Source organism: Acanthopagrus latus, chromosome 21 (assembly GCF_904848185.1).
Source record: "Acanthopagrus latus isolate v.2019 chromosome 21, fAcaLat1.1, whole genome shotgun sequence".
Classification (NCBI taxonomy): Eukaryota; Metazoa; Chordata; class Actinopteri; order Spariformes; family Sparidae; genus Acanthopagrus; species Acanthopagrus latus.
This window is the reverse complement of record NC_051059.1, coordinates 15800156-15812785: the sequence shown is the minus strand read 5'-3', so window position 1 is coordinate 15812785 and position 12630 is coordinate 15800156. Positions and strand designations below refer to the sequence as shown.

Sequence of the window (12630 nt, the reverse complement as noted above, 5' to 3'; positions counted from 1 at the left end):
GCTGGCAGTGAAGGATGTCTTCACATAAATATACTGATGAAACGACAAATAGGATAAAGGGAGATCACTTAATTAACAACCAATGTGAATTCACCATCAGCTGCCCTTAGTTAAAGTCAAAGTAGCTGCTTGTGATTTTGTGATATTTGCCTAAACAAGCGATGAGTTCTTTTTTTTTTTTTTATTCAATATAAAATGATTCCAAATGGCCCTGATCGATTTTTCAAGAATTAAAAAAAAAAATGTTCCGTCCAGAATAGAAAACTTTTTCTAAGGTTTGAGTGATGAAGGGCTAATTCCTGTTGAGGAGGGCAGATGATGATCTTGCTCATGAATGCAGAGGCTGTCGATGGCACCTCGCTGCCAGGTTGGAGAGACAGATGAAAAGGGAGGAAAAACACAGATAGCCTTGTTTGTTTCAGGAGGTGGGAGGCTTTTGATTTGCGGCCCCAATGAGATTCTACGGAAGTCCCAAATGCAAAAAGTGGCTGTGGCGCTTAAAAAGTGCCAAACAGAACCATTTGGACTCAAAAAAGATTCCGTTAAAATTGCTGTAAATATGATCATTTATTAGGGATATTGTTCTGTCAGTACGGAAGCTTATTGCTGCCAAGCTGGTAAGAGACAATTGGATTGGTTATTTGGGTGCAATCAAGATGCTGTCAGGCTGCAACAAAATACAAATTTTGTGTCATAATAAGAAAAGTTTCTTGTTATTAAGCAAAGGCACTTTTCTTGTCATGATGATAGATTCACGTTATATTTTCACGTTAAAAACAAAAACATTTCCCATTATAACCAGATATTTTCAGATTATATTGTCACGTGATAACATTAACATAACATGTCATGTCATGTCATTGTCCGTAACCGCTTGTCCCTTTACATGGGGTCGCGGGGTGTCGCTGCTGGAGCCAATCCCAGCCTCGTCTCAGGTCTCAGGGCGAGGGCAGGGTACTCCCTGGAGAAGTCGCCAGCTCATCACAGGGCCCTCACTGATGACATAACAGCAAACATTTATTTTACAACAATATATCTTAATGTTATATTGTCACATTATAACATGAAACATTTCACGTTATAACAAAATACTTTCACGTTATAGTGTAAAACATTTCACATTAAAACAAAACCTTTTCAAGTATATATATATATATATATATATATATATATATATATATATATATATATATATATATATATATATATATATATATATATACACACACACACAGACGTGTGTGTGTGTATGTATATATGTATATGTGTGTGCATGTGTACACATTATACAATATGTTTTTGGCATTTAAAGCAGAAAGAGGTGAAAATGTTTGCTCATAGAGAACCTTTTGCATTCAATTTGCTGGTTGGAGGAGCTTCTGCCAAATTCTCAATGAAGAGACATCTTAAGCGATTGTAAATCATAGTTTCTCAGTCTGAGGACACATCATGGCCTCATTGAAGCCCTGTGTAATAGAGGAAGGACAGGCTGTCCTCCAAGCTAACAGTGATGTAACTGACATACAATTCAACTGAAATGTTGTTATGAGCATTGACATATATGGATTTTAATCAATGGCTTTATATTAATAATGTAATGTGAAAGTTGTTTATGGTAAAGCCAACAAGAATGATGAGTAACTCTGCAGTGAATATGAATTGTGATCCTGAGTCATCATATTCTTACAGTTGGCTGTGTTTTTGTCACAATTGAACTTTTGTCTACTGGATTTTAAGATGTATGGCATTTAATCTGCCAAACGTCTGACAGTGTTGTGAAAGTGAAACATTATTTGTCTGTCTTCCTCACGATTCAGATCCTCTCCAGAATTTACTTAAGAGTCTGGAAGAATCAGATAAGTAGTTTTTTTCTGTAACCTGCTGAGAAACAAACAAACCCAGGCGAAAAATATAGCATCTTTCTGCAGTGATAAAATAAATAAATAAATAAATAAAAAATAGGACTCAAATTCGGCCAGTGGAAAGATGACTTGAATGAATGAATTCAGATTCAGATGAATTCTTTTGGATGTGTAAATAAACAAATGTCTGCTAACACATTAGCCATATCCAGCTAATAAGGTAATAATATCTCATTGTTTATCAGCTTGACTTTAAAAGACATTTTAAAGTTTAAATGTTAAATTCAAGTTTAGACTAACCCTAACCCTAACCATCCTCATCAGCCTAAGCTGTACGTTCTGTTAAGTGCAAATTAGCTAAATGTTAACATGCTAACACAGTAAACTAAGACAACGTATATGTTAGACTTTTTACCCACTAAACAGTTGCATGTTAGCATTGCCAAGCAGTATTTTCTATTGAGTGCTAAATAGTGAAATGTTAATAAGCGTGCATGCTGAACTAAGATGGTTAACCTGGTGATAAGTACACTTGTGAAACATCAGCATGTTAGCATTGCCATTAGCCTCAGCTGTACTTTCTCTTAAGCGCAATGTAGTAAATGCTGACAGGCTAAATTAAGATTGATCAATATTATGCTATCAGAATTAGAATCAGTATTCCTTTATTGTCCCACAAATGGAGTGATTTGTTTGCCACAGCAGCCAAAGGACAGTAGTATTTTAAAAAACAATAACAATAGTAAAAAAATATAAAATATCATTAAAAAGTAAGAAAATTGAATAGACTCGTATATACATATGACCATAATATTGTACAAAATTAACATGTTAACATAATATCATACAAAATTAACATGTAACTTACCAACTTACCAGGTTTACCTGCTAAACAGCAGGTAACATGCGAAACTGAGGTGGTGAACCTGCTAAACATCAGCATGTTAGCATTGTCAAAGTTTCAGCTATACTTTCTGTTTAGTGCTAATCAGCAATTTTCTAAGATGCTAACATGCTAAATTAGGATGTAAACAATAAAACTGCTAAACATCAGGATATTTGCATTGCCATCATGAGCATTTAGCATCACGGATATTATACAGTATGTTACATGAAGTGTGGCTGTGATTAAAGTTTTGGAATAACACGCTCAAGGTAATTACATGAATTTAAGAGTCATCCAGAGCAATTGTCAACTGTGACTTGCAACGATGACATTTGAAATGACATTTCAGAGTAAAATCGGTTGCATTCCTCTTTTATTGTTTTTTTAATTCATGCATCGCTGCTGCAGCTGAGTTGGGAGGGCGCTGCATGTGAGCAAGGACGCATGAGCATTTCTAAACGACCACACGTTTTCTGTGGGAAGGGTGCAAAGTGAGAAATAGAATACTATGTAATTGAATAGTACATAAAGACACACATCCACGCTCTACCTCGCACACACACACACACACACACACACACACACACTCCCAGAAACACAGTGGGACATACTGTGGCGGCTATGAGTCAGTGAGCACTTGTTAGTGGTCAGGCTCTTTCCCTCCCGGTTGGCATGAGCCTCTGGTGACTCAGGGAGACTTGTCGACCAGGAGCCAGAGCGAACAGCAGTGTCAAAATCCACCGAAAGCTGTGGGAAGAAGACGCAACTTGTATTAGAAAAGCTTTTCACAGCCATCACACCGACGGAATCAGACACAAAACGCGTGTCCAAAGTTGACTTTCATCACTCTTTTCCCATCTTAGCTACTCAGCTCACCTCCGCTGATGTACTGAAGCATTCCCCTGGTGGTGGAGAGCCCTGACAGGTTGTTTTGAGTCTCGACATCGGGAGTTCATTTACAACCAGTCGGGCGGGAGTCCTGTGGGAGCCTGATGATTTTTGACATCCGGACAAGCAGATGTTCAGAGGACATGAATAAAACATACGGCCCATCTGACCACAGAGCGAAGGCTTTTCTGAGTGTCTAATGAAATATGAGGCATGATTTCAATTCACAAACTGAAAAGGAAAAAAAAAAAATCCCTTTTGTCAGATGACTGCGATGCTGCATGGAATATGGATGCCGTTCATGTAGCCTGACCTGGGTGGCTAAGCAGGGTTCAATTGCAGTTATGACAATCAAAGCTGAGACAGGTTCGTCAAAATGTGGTGAATGGGAGGGAAATGAATGGACGTCTCATCACCAGCCTGGAATGTACAAACAGAAACATTATGTGACCACTGTCACCCCAAGTGTTTACCAACCGATGGAACACCATGTGGGCCGGGGCAGCGATAAGATGCACGCCCCTCAGTGCGCTTCACACCTTCCGCTTTATCAAAAAACTCTTGAGTGTTTATTTTTCCTTTTTCCTCAGAAAAGGCTGGGCTCAACAGTTCAGCTCAACGAGGGGGTGGGAGGGAGATAACAGAATGCGTTACCACACCGCCCACTCAAAGCTGGTCCCTGTACTGTATTTAAGATGGAGCAGCAATCACAATCATACCAGGGTGTGACTGTAGCTCCATGCTGGAGAACAGGGCTTTTTCATTCAAGTGAAAATCAAGGTGTGATTGGAGATTGTTTGGTTTGATTTCATTATTTGCTTCCAGCTGACAGGCAAACAATGAATTTAAGGCAATTGCTTTGATTGGTGTGCATGTCCTGGTGTCATGGTGGTGCAGTTCTTTCCATTCTTCTTGCAGTGTGGGAGGGGGTGTATGAACTTCTGTAACCCCTCACTTAATTCTGATTCATTAAGGAATAAAAGCAGGGAGTGCATTTTTAGATCATGCTTTCCCACACAAGGGAGACAGAAGTTGGGTAAAGACTCAGATGAACTTGTGAATGTGATTTGTAAAGAAAAAAGAATCAAAGAACTCCTAGATGAGAATTTTTAAAAAATGCATGTAAGGAATCATAACAGTAATTTTATTCATTCTTGTGAACATGATATCTCAGGAATGCTTTATGAGAATGTCTGCAAATCTGGCACAAACGTCCGCTTGGACTGATCAGATTTTAGTTGTCAAAGGTCACTGTGACCTCACAGAACACGTTTTTGGCCGTTTCTCAACAATGAGAATGAGTATCTTGACTGGTGCAGGGAGGAAATGAAACCACAAGGCGGTAATAGTAGTTTTCATGTTTTTCTTTCTTTTGTCCATTATGTAAGCAGGTAAAAATCTTGTTTTTCAAGAGAGCCCCAGGTGAGACCTGGAAAGGGCAGCATTAAAAGCACTGCTACAAGTAAAAACAGTTAAAGATATAAACTTGTGTTTGGCATAGAAAACTGAAAATAAGAGAAAACACATAGAAAACTGAATAAAGGTAAAATGGAAAAATTAACAAAAAAAATACAACAGAAAAATGAAGAAAACTGAGAAAAGAAAAGAACACTAAGAAACCTGAGCTGAAAAAATAAAAAAGAGAAGAACCCTATCGCAGACTGCAGAAGAATACAGATGATATCTAGTTTAGATGCATCAACACAAAGGCTCCGACCTGCTTTTATCGCTCACCCTGCAAAACGTAATAAATAAGTTAAAAATGGACAGTGCAGTCGGGATATTTAACTTGTTTTCGGTGCAAACCACCTTATTTCATTTCTTCCATGTGTCAAGACATGTGACACTCATTTATTTTATAGATCAGAGCTGATAATAATGATGAAATGAAATGAAAAGGAAACCTGATTGCCGAACTTCAAATATCGGCATGTAGAAGCCACATCATGTTACTGACTCTACTTTGAATATCATGTCTTCCTCTCTGTAGCCTCCTCTTGTCCTCCAGCAGGAGCTCAAAGCCGACCACGTCATCGCTCACGTGCCGTCTGTGAATAAGATGTTGAATCATGAGCGGCATCCTGTGAGCGGCTCGGGGACAATAAAGAAAGTCACACGAAGAAGGAATATAAGAAAACGCACACTATGAGAAGGAGATTACTGTAGTGCAATGAAAGAACACAGGACAGGAAATGACTGTACAACTTAATAAACCAATTAATAGGTCAATCAAATCCAAATACACATGGGGAATGTGTCAATGGCAGCTGCTGATTCTGAGGTGAAATTATTAAATAAAACTAAACTCAGCAGCTGATAAACAGCACACAATCCATTCATAGAATATATTTAAAAGTCGCAATGAAATACGTTAGATATACTGATTGGCTATCTTGCCAAAGGTTTGCAAACATGTTTTTTTTTTTTTTTCTCTTAACAGTGACGCATAATGGCTCGGTGAGTGTTGCTTGTGCGGTCGGTGTTGTGAATGTATTAATATCGCTGAGTGTTTAGTATCCTAGACTGTGTCCTTTTCGATCCGCCGTCATGTTCTTATCTTTTCCTCCGCTGTGATTATGTGCTCTGACCTCATTCCACTGCACTGCCTACCATCACATATGTTAAAGATTGTAAAAAGCTTTGTTGCAACAGAGCCCTTATGTCCACCAGCGCCTTTCACAAAACAGTGACGTGCTTGGTTATTTTTATGTAGCAAATGTTAAATCTATAAGTGTGAATAGCGTCCAAAAAAAATACACAGCAGTCATTCTAACTTATTCACGAACTAATTTACTGACAGTCTGACACTCTTTTCCTCGAAAAGAGTGTTAATAAGTGCTTCATAATGACTAATAAAAAAAAAATCGGTGTGCTTTAAATGTGCATGCTTTTAAGCAACTAGTTGTTTTATATGTGTTCCCTGATGTAACATGTTAATGTAAACGTCAACACGCAATATTGATTAAGACATTAGATGAATACACTGGATCTCTTTTGGTTTATAATGGTGGGCTGCAATGGAGTGCATTTGCTTTTAGTCACTGCGTTTGTTTAACAGCTTCAATTACTGGGTACAGCTTAAGATTTTATATAAAGAAATGTGACTTCCACAAAATATGGAACTGCATATAGAATTGCCAAAAAACATTTGTCTCATTCTCAATCAACTACAATATCAAAATGCTATGAATAATATGAATACAACACACCAAAGCTTTTACCTTTTAGCTTTTACTTTTAAGTCTTTAGATCTTTCATATAACACTTGTGTACATCTGATAAATGACTTAAATTTGGATGCAGGAGAGTAAATTTTACATCGTCGTGCCACTACTTTTTATTTGCAAGATGGATACTTCTTTTAGTGCTGGTTCATGAAGCAATATTGATAAACCTTAATGTATCTAAAGGGCCAGTGTCACTGGTTATATTGCAGTTTATAAAAAAGAGACTGAATTTGTTGCTGTCATGGCTCTGTGTGTGTGTGTGTGTGTGTGTGTGTGTTTGTGTGTGTGTGTGTGTTTGTGTGAGGAAACGTTCACTCCTTCATTCCAGGACTCTTCTGATTGCCCCTGATAAAACTTTACGTATTGCAACCTGGAATACAGGATTACAACAAAGGATTATAACGAAGCCAAATCCCCCATGCAAAAAAAAAAAGAAAAAAAAATTAAGTAGATTGATTTTCATCGAGGTGTCAATCGATGCACCGTGGCATCAGAGGGTGGAGTGTCACATTTTCTGCCGATGAGATTGAGCGGCAGCGAGAGGCTTAGTGGCAAATACAATCGAGGAGTGTAAACATACCGAGGGCCGCAAGAGGCCGATCAATGCCTCCAGTCTGGGCTTGATTAATTACCTCAAGAAAGAGACTGAGGTGTGAGGGCACCAGAGAAACCTGATCAGAACAAGATTTATCACCCAATCTCTGTATCATCCCTTCCTCCCCCTCTCCGTGTTTTCTCCATTTACTGACTCGAGTGTGTCATGTGAAGGAGTGACTGACCTCTTAGCATGTTGTAGAGGTTAAAAAACCAAAATGAAGCGATGGTAACCTTCACCTGTTGTTCAGAAGGACAAAGGTAGCAGATATCTAATAAAAACCCCAATGAATGGTGAAATTGTATATGAAAACATGCTGTTAAACCCACAGTTTAAACAAACTGAAGTCACTATGGATTATGAATATAAGCATTTGATGAGGCCCTTTGATATTATTCAAGTGATTTTATTTGATAGCTGTGAGGTCTTGAACATTTGACTCTTAAACTCCTTGTATAAGAAAATAAACATAAAATAATGCCATAAATAACTCTCATAAAATTATTTTCAGACTGGACGTACAGAAAAAACAAACAATCTTTGTGTCCCATGAGAAAGTTAATTAAATTGTTTTAGTGAAATAACAAGTCAAGAATTAACTTCAGCACTGAACATTTGTAGATTTATAGCCTTCACATCAATAATTATGTATTTTATGCAGTTAATGAGAGTAACCATAAAGGAGTAATTCAGCATTTTGTGAAACCTGCTTAATTGCTTTCTGGTGAAGAGTCTGTTTAAAATTAAGTCAAAGCATTTATTGTCATGTGCATTGTTAAAAAAACACAACAAAACACGACTGATATCTTCTCTTTTTTTTAAAATACAAGGATATAAGAATGAACCATATAGTCTTGGAAGATGCAGTTTAATATACATACACAGTATCAGTGCAATAAGACTGCAGGCTGAAGGCATCCAGCTCAGTTTAACACAAAATGCTGAAACAATTCTAAAGCATTTTGTTGAGGTTTTAGGGTTGGATTAGGCACAAGCAGGTTCATTTTGTTAACTTTGGACATAGCCGGACTTGTTGTTTCCTGCTTTTTACAGTCTTGACAGGCTAAACTAGGCTAAGCTATGTGGCTTTTGGCAGTATAGCCCTTATATTTACCAGACAGAAGTGTTTTTTATACTGGGCAATAAGCCACCAATTGGCCGTCCTTTTTGCGGCTGGGTCCGTGGGTTTAGACAGAAGGCGGTAAATTGGGGGTCTGTTTTGGTCAGCCAATTTGCTGCCTAGGAGGGTACACTTATTTCAGCTTCCATTGCTATCGAAATCCAAGACATCGATGTGCCGGCTATTGTGATAGATGGGCAGAGGTGTCGATGACCTGCACTGTTGTGCGACCCACAGCTGGGAAGTTTTAAAACCAGGAAACAGCTGATCACAGCAGTCAGTCCATCACTTCATCCGCAGAACCCTAACCCTTGTTTTGAAGACAAATTCTTTGTCACTGTTCACAGCCAAACTTCATGCTTCACATCACGTCACAGGTTTATGCCTATCTCAGTGGTGGCTTTTGGAAAAGGAGGAATATTACACCTCCCTTTTAGGTAGACGAGGCGGCACATTGCAGCCTTTACCTTGCAGCAAGTGTGCCACCTTTTTTATCTAGAAGGGCAAGAGATGATGAAAAGTAAGAAATAAGTCAAACTAAACGTCTTCATGATTCCGCAGATGAGAATGTAATTGTACTACCTCTCCTCACTTCCTCCTTTGCGGCTGTAATACTATATACAGCCACTGGAGGTTTCCACCTATCAACAAATGTAAATATGGGTTGTAATGAGCTGCTTTCATTTAAACCTATATGGCCGTTTTTTCTGATAAGGACAGGCTCTAGCATGATTTTTTAAAATAAAACCGGAGCTTCCAGTTTATGCTAATGGGGCTTCTTTCTGCTGCATGAATACATAAGTAACTGTTTGCTGACACATTTTTGATATCAGCTGTATCAAATAATCATATTTCAAGATTGTTTTTACAGCTTGTTTGGCATTTACATCTCTATGTGTTAGTGTAGTTTTAAAATAAATATTCAAATATAAAAATAAATAAAAAATTCAAATATCTGTTTATATTGTCTAATCACTGCATGATAAATTATGTAAATTAAGAGTTGACTCAGTAATTTAAAAATTACCAATGGATAACTGTAATTTAACAGCATAAAACAGTATTCGTAATGAATTGCTGTAAATTTACAGTGGATTACAACAGCATCTTACTGTATTTTAAAATAATTGTAAAATACTGTTAAATATTCATCCCTCACATGTAAATTAAGAGTTAAATCAGTCATTTAACAACAAATAACAGTAGTTGCATTGTAAAATAACTGTTTTGTTTTTTTTACAGGGAAATTCTTTACAGTGCTGCCACTGAACAGTTTAAGCGAATGGCATTAATGAAGAGATAACACATCGAATACCTTTGGTGTGACATTTTCTGTGGAGTCACCTTTCATTGCAGAGCTAAATGCCAGCCCAAATTTTAGAAAACCTGGACCCAGCCACAGGACTCTTATGGTCATCACTGGCCACGCACACAGAATAATGAACACAATAAAAATTGTATCTTCCCAAACGTTAAGTGAGTCTCAATAAACTGCTCCAGCCGGTCAGATGGATCTCCTCATACGAGACTGTACTCTGTGAATAAAGACCAGTCACTGTCAGAACCAGGACAGCCACATGACATCCCTGCTGTCTGATGCACGACTGTCTCCCTGTCACCCTACATCCTCACCCGAACTAATGATAACCTTTGACTCCCAAAAGATGTCAGGAGATGAGAGAAAAAACCCAATTAATTTAGGGTGAAGAGGACTGGAACGTGTGAGCGCGTCATGCTGGCGGAGTGAGCGGTGAGGAGCTCCAGGAAAAGACAAGGCTCCGCATAATTAGGATTCAGGAGGCCCATTGTCGAAGATAATTAAAGCTGACAGCCACTGTGGAGTCGAGAGGAGGAGAGCGGAAAACACCTTCAAACTACATGCTTCGCTTTAACACACTTCATACGGACTCTTTCAATCTCAGCGGCTGACACAACCTGCAGCACCATCCATCAGAACAGCTTGCCAGGAAAACCGCATATGAGGCAATAAAATAGATGACAGATTAACAGAGAGGGTAATGACAGTTCTGGTGTGTGCGTGTACACTCTTTTTAACCTGAAATCAAGCTGAACAAAGCTGTTATAATAAGTGACAGTTCCAGCTGTGTCACAAACGCGAGGGTGTGTAATATTTGAGCTGCAACCCTCTCTCTTTCTTTAAAGTTTTGTCAAAATTGTCTTTATTCATTTGCAAGTTATGAGCTCATAATAGGACAGTCAATTTCATATGTTTTTCCTTTTTCCTTTAAAGTTAAATGTCCAGTATGTACACTTAAAAGGGCCAGGTTAACTTGAATGGGAATAAAATGATGCAATGGTGCGGCTCTTCTAGATTTAATAAATATTATCTGACCAAACTGTGATTTTAAGACAGTGAAACCAGTCAAAATCCACCGTTGTACAGCTGTTTCTTTCACAATGTAGGCTTATGTGTTGCCCCAGGGCAACACTTGACATTTTAATTGCACCTTTTGGCCACAACAAACAATTGACTTCAAAGCCTGGCGCTCTTCCTGGGGGTTTGCTTCAAGCGTCATGTGATGCACTGCGGCCCAAAAATACCTTTTTCCCTTAAGACAGCTGGGAGCTAAACCTGAAGTTAGCTGGCCCAGTTGGCGGTAGTCTTTAGTGAGCGCACTCTATGGGCCACACAGCATGGAAGATCCAGGTATTTTCCTATAGGTACTTTGTTGAGAGAATGTTTTCTGGAATGTTTTCTGGCCTCGACTCGTGATCCTTCCTATGGATAGATAGCTTTACATGTTGCTAAGCTAACTGCTTACTGCTGTTCACTGTAGCCTCAGTTAGCTAGTTAGCTCATGTAACATTTCATTTAAACAGAAGCGTTGGATTTGTATTTACAAACACTCGGACTGCAAGAGCGCCAAATCACACATAACACCAATTCCTACTTAATGTCACTTTAATGCTTAGGTTCAGTCTTTGATCTCATCAGTTTTGGAACCCAAACCCTGACCTAATAAACTCACAATGTGCCATCTGCACAGCATCAAGAAGTAGATGGTGAACAAAGTGGAGCAGCTAAAGAGCATGCTTAACTGCTGAATATGTTTTCCTCAGTTGGTGGCGACCAAATCAGAAATAAAAGTAAGATGTTGTTCCATGTCTACATGATGTTTTAACATGCCATACAAGTGTTCAAAGTGATAACATGCTATGCTTAATTTTCAGCTTGTTAAGCCCCGAGCACTTCAATCAAGATTTAAAAAAATAATAAAAGTGGGATTTGGTGCAGTGTTTAATTTCTTGTACTTTCTTTTGTAGTAAGCCACTTATACTTTCCCATTTTATATGAGACATGCAGAAATGTAGTTTTACAGCAGAAGTGCACACTCCTCAGTATGACAGAAGACTAATAGAGTCAGTAAAGTGACTAAATATGTAAGCTATCTAAAGATACACATAAAACTACTGGTCAAATGATGCTGCAGCAGCATCCCTGAGTGTCATGAAACAAGCAAATGCTCATGAAATGCTTTTGTACAGTATGTTGTAATGTGTCTAGGTTTTTTTTTTTTTTTTTTAAATGTGCCATTTATAAGAAAAGATGATTTTTTAAAATCTTAGTCCCAAAGTGACTAGTTGGGATTGTGACAAATCAATGTCTCTTACAAATGGCACATTTAAGTACCTTTTTGCCATTGTATTTTTGTTTGTTTTTTTATACAAAGCCCTGTGAGCTGCTTTTGTAAGAAATTGTTCCACACAAATGAAATATTCCTTTGGTCCTAAATAGTGATGGAAATTGACCAACTGCTGTATGTTCATGTTGCTTTAAGAATGATAAAGAGCATCAAGAGGGGATAAATTTCCTCTACAAAAATAGTATTAGACATTTTCTTCCCCAGTGTCAGACAAAGCCTCATTTAATGAGAGTGTAATATTAATTATTGCCCCTTCAATAAAAAAAAGACAAAAAAACAAGAACCACAGTTTTCCATAGTTCACGGTCAAAAGGAAGTGACCTATTTATCCTTTATATTAAGTCGAATCACATGTGACAGCTCCTCCTAAAATAATGAGACTTTACA

The 12630-nt window shown here is 38.1% G+C and overlaps 2 long non-coding RNA genes across 5 annotated transcripts; one reads left to right on the top strand and one right to left on the bottom strand.

Annotated features, from left to right (window-relative positions):
• Positions 1-937: 937 nt before the first annotated feature.
• Positions 938-4693, bottom strand: LOC119010532. 4 transcript variants are annotated; one of them, XR_005071991.1, is made up of 4 exons: positions 4176-4693; positions 3625-4056; positions 3360-3495; positions 2788-3221 (listed from the first exon to the last, which is right to left on the bottom strand). It is a non-coding gene; the product is annotated as an uncharacterized LOC119010532 (long non-coding RNA). The 4 variants fall into 4 exon arrangements; XR_005071990.1 differs by having other exon boundaries at positions 4356-4692; XR_005071989.1 differs by lacking the exon at positions 2788-3221 and adding an exon at positions 938-995 and having other exon boundaries at positions 3625-4692.
• Positions 4694-4810: 117 nt separating this feature from the next.
• LOC119010533 lies at positions 4811-5866 on the top strand. Its single transcript, XR_005071992.1, has 2 exons — positions 4811-4978; positions 5627-5866. It is a non-coding gene; the product is annotated as an uncharacterized LOC119010533 (long non-coding RNA).
• The last annotated feature ends 6764 nt before the right edge of the window (positions 5867-12630 follow it).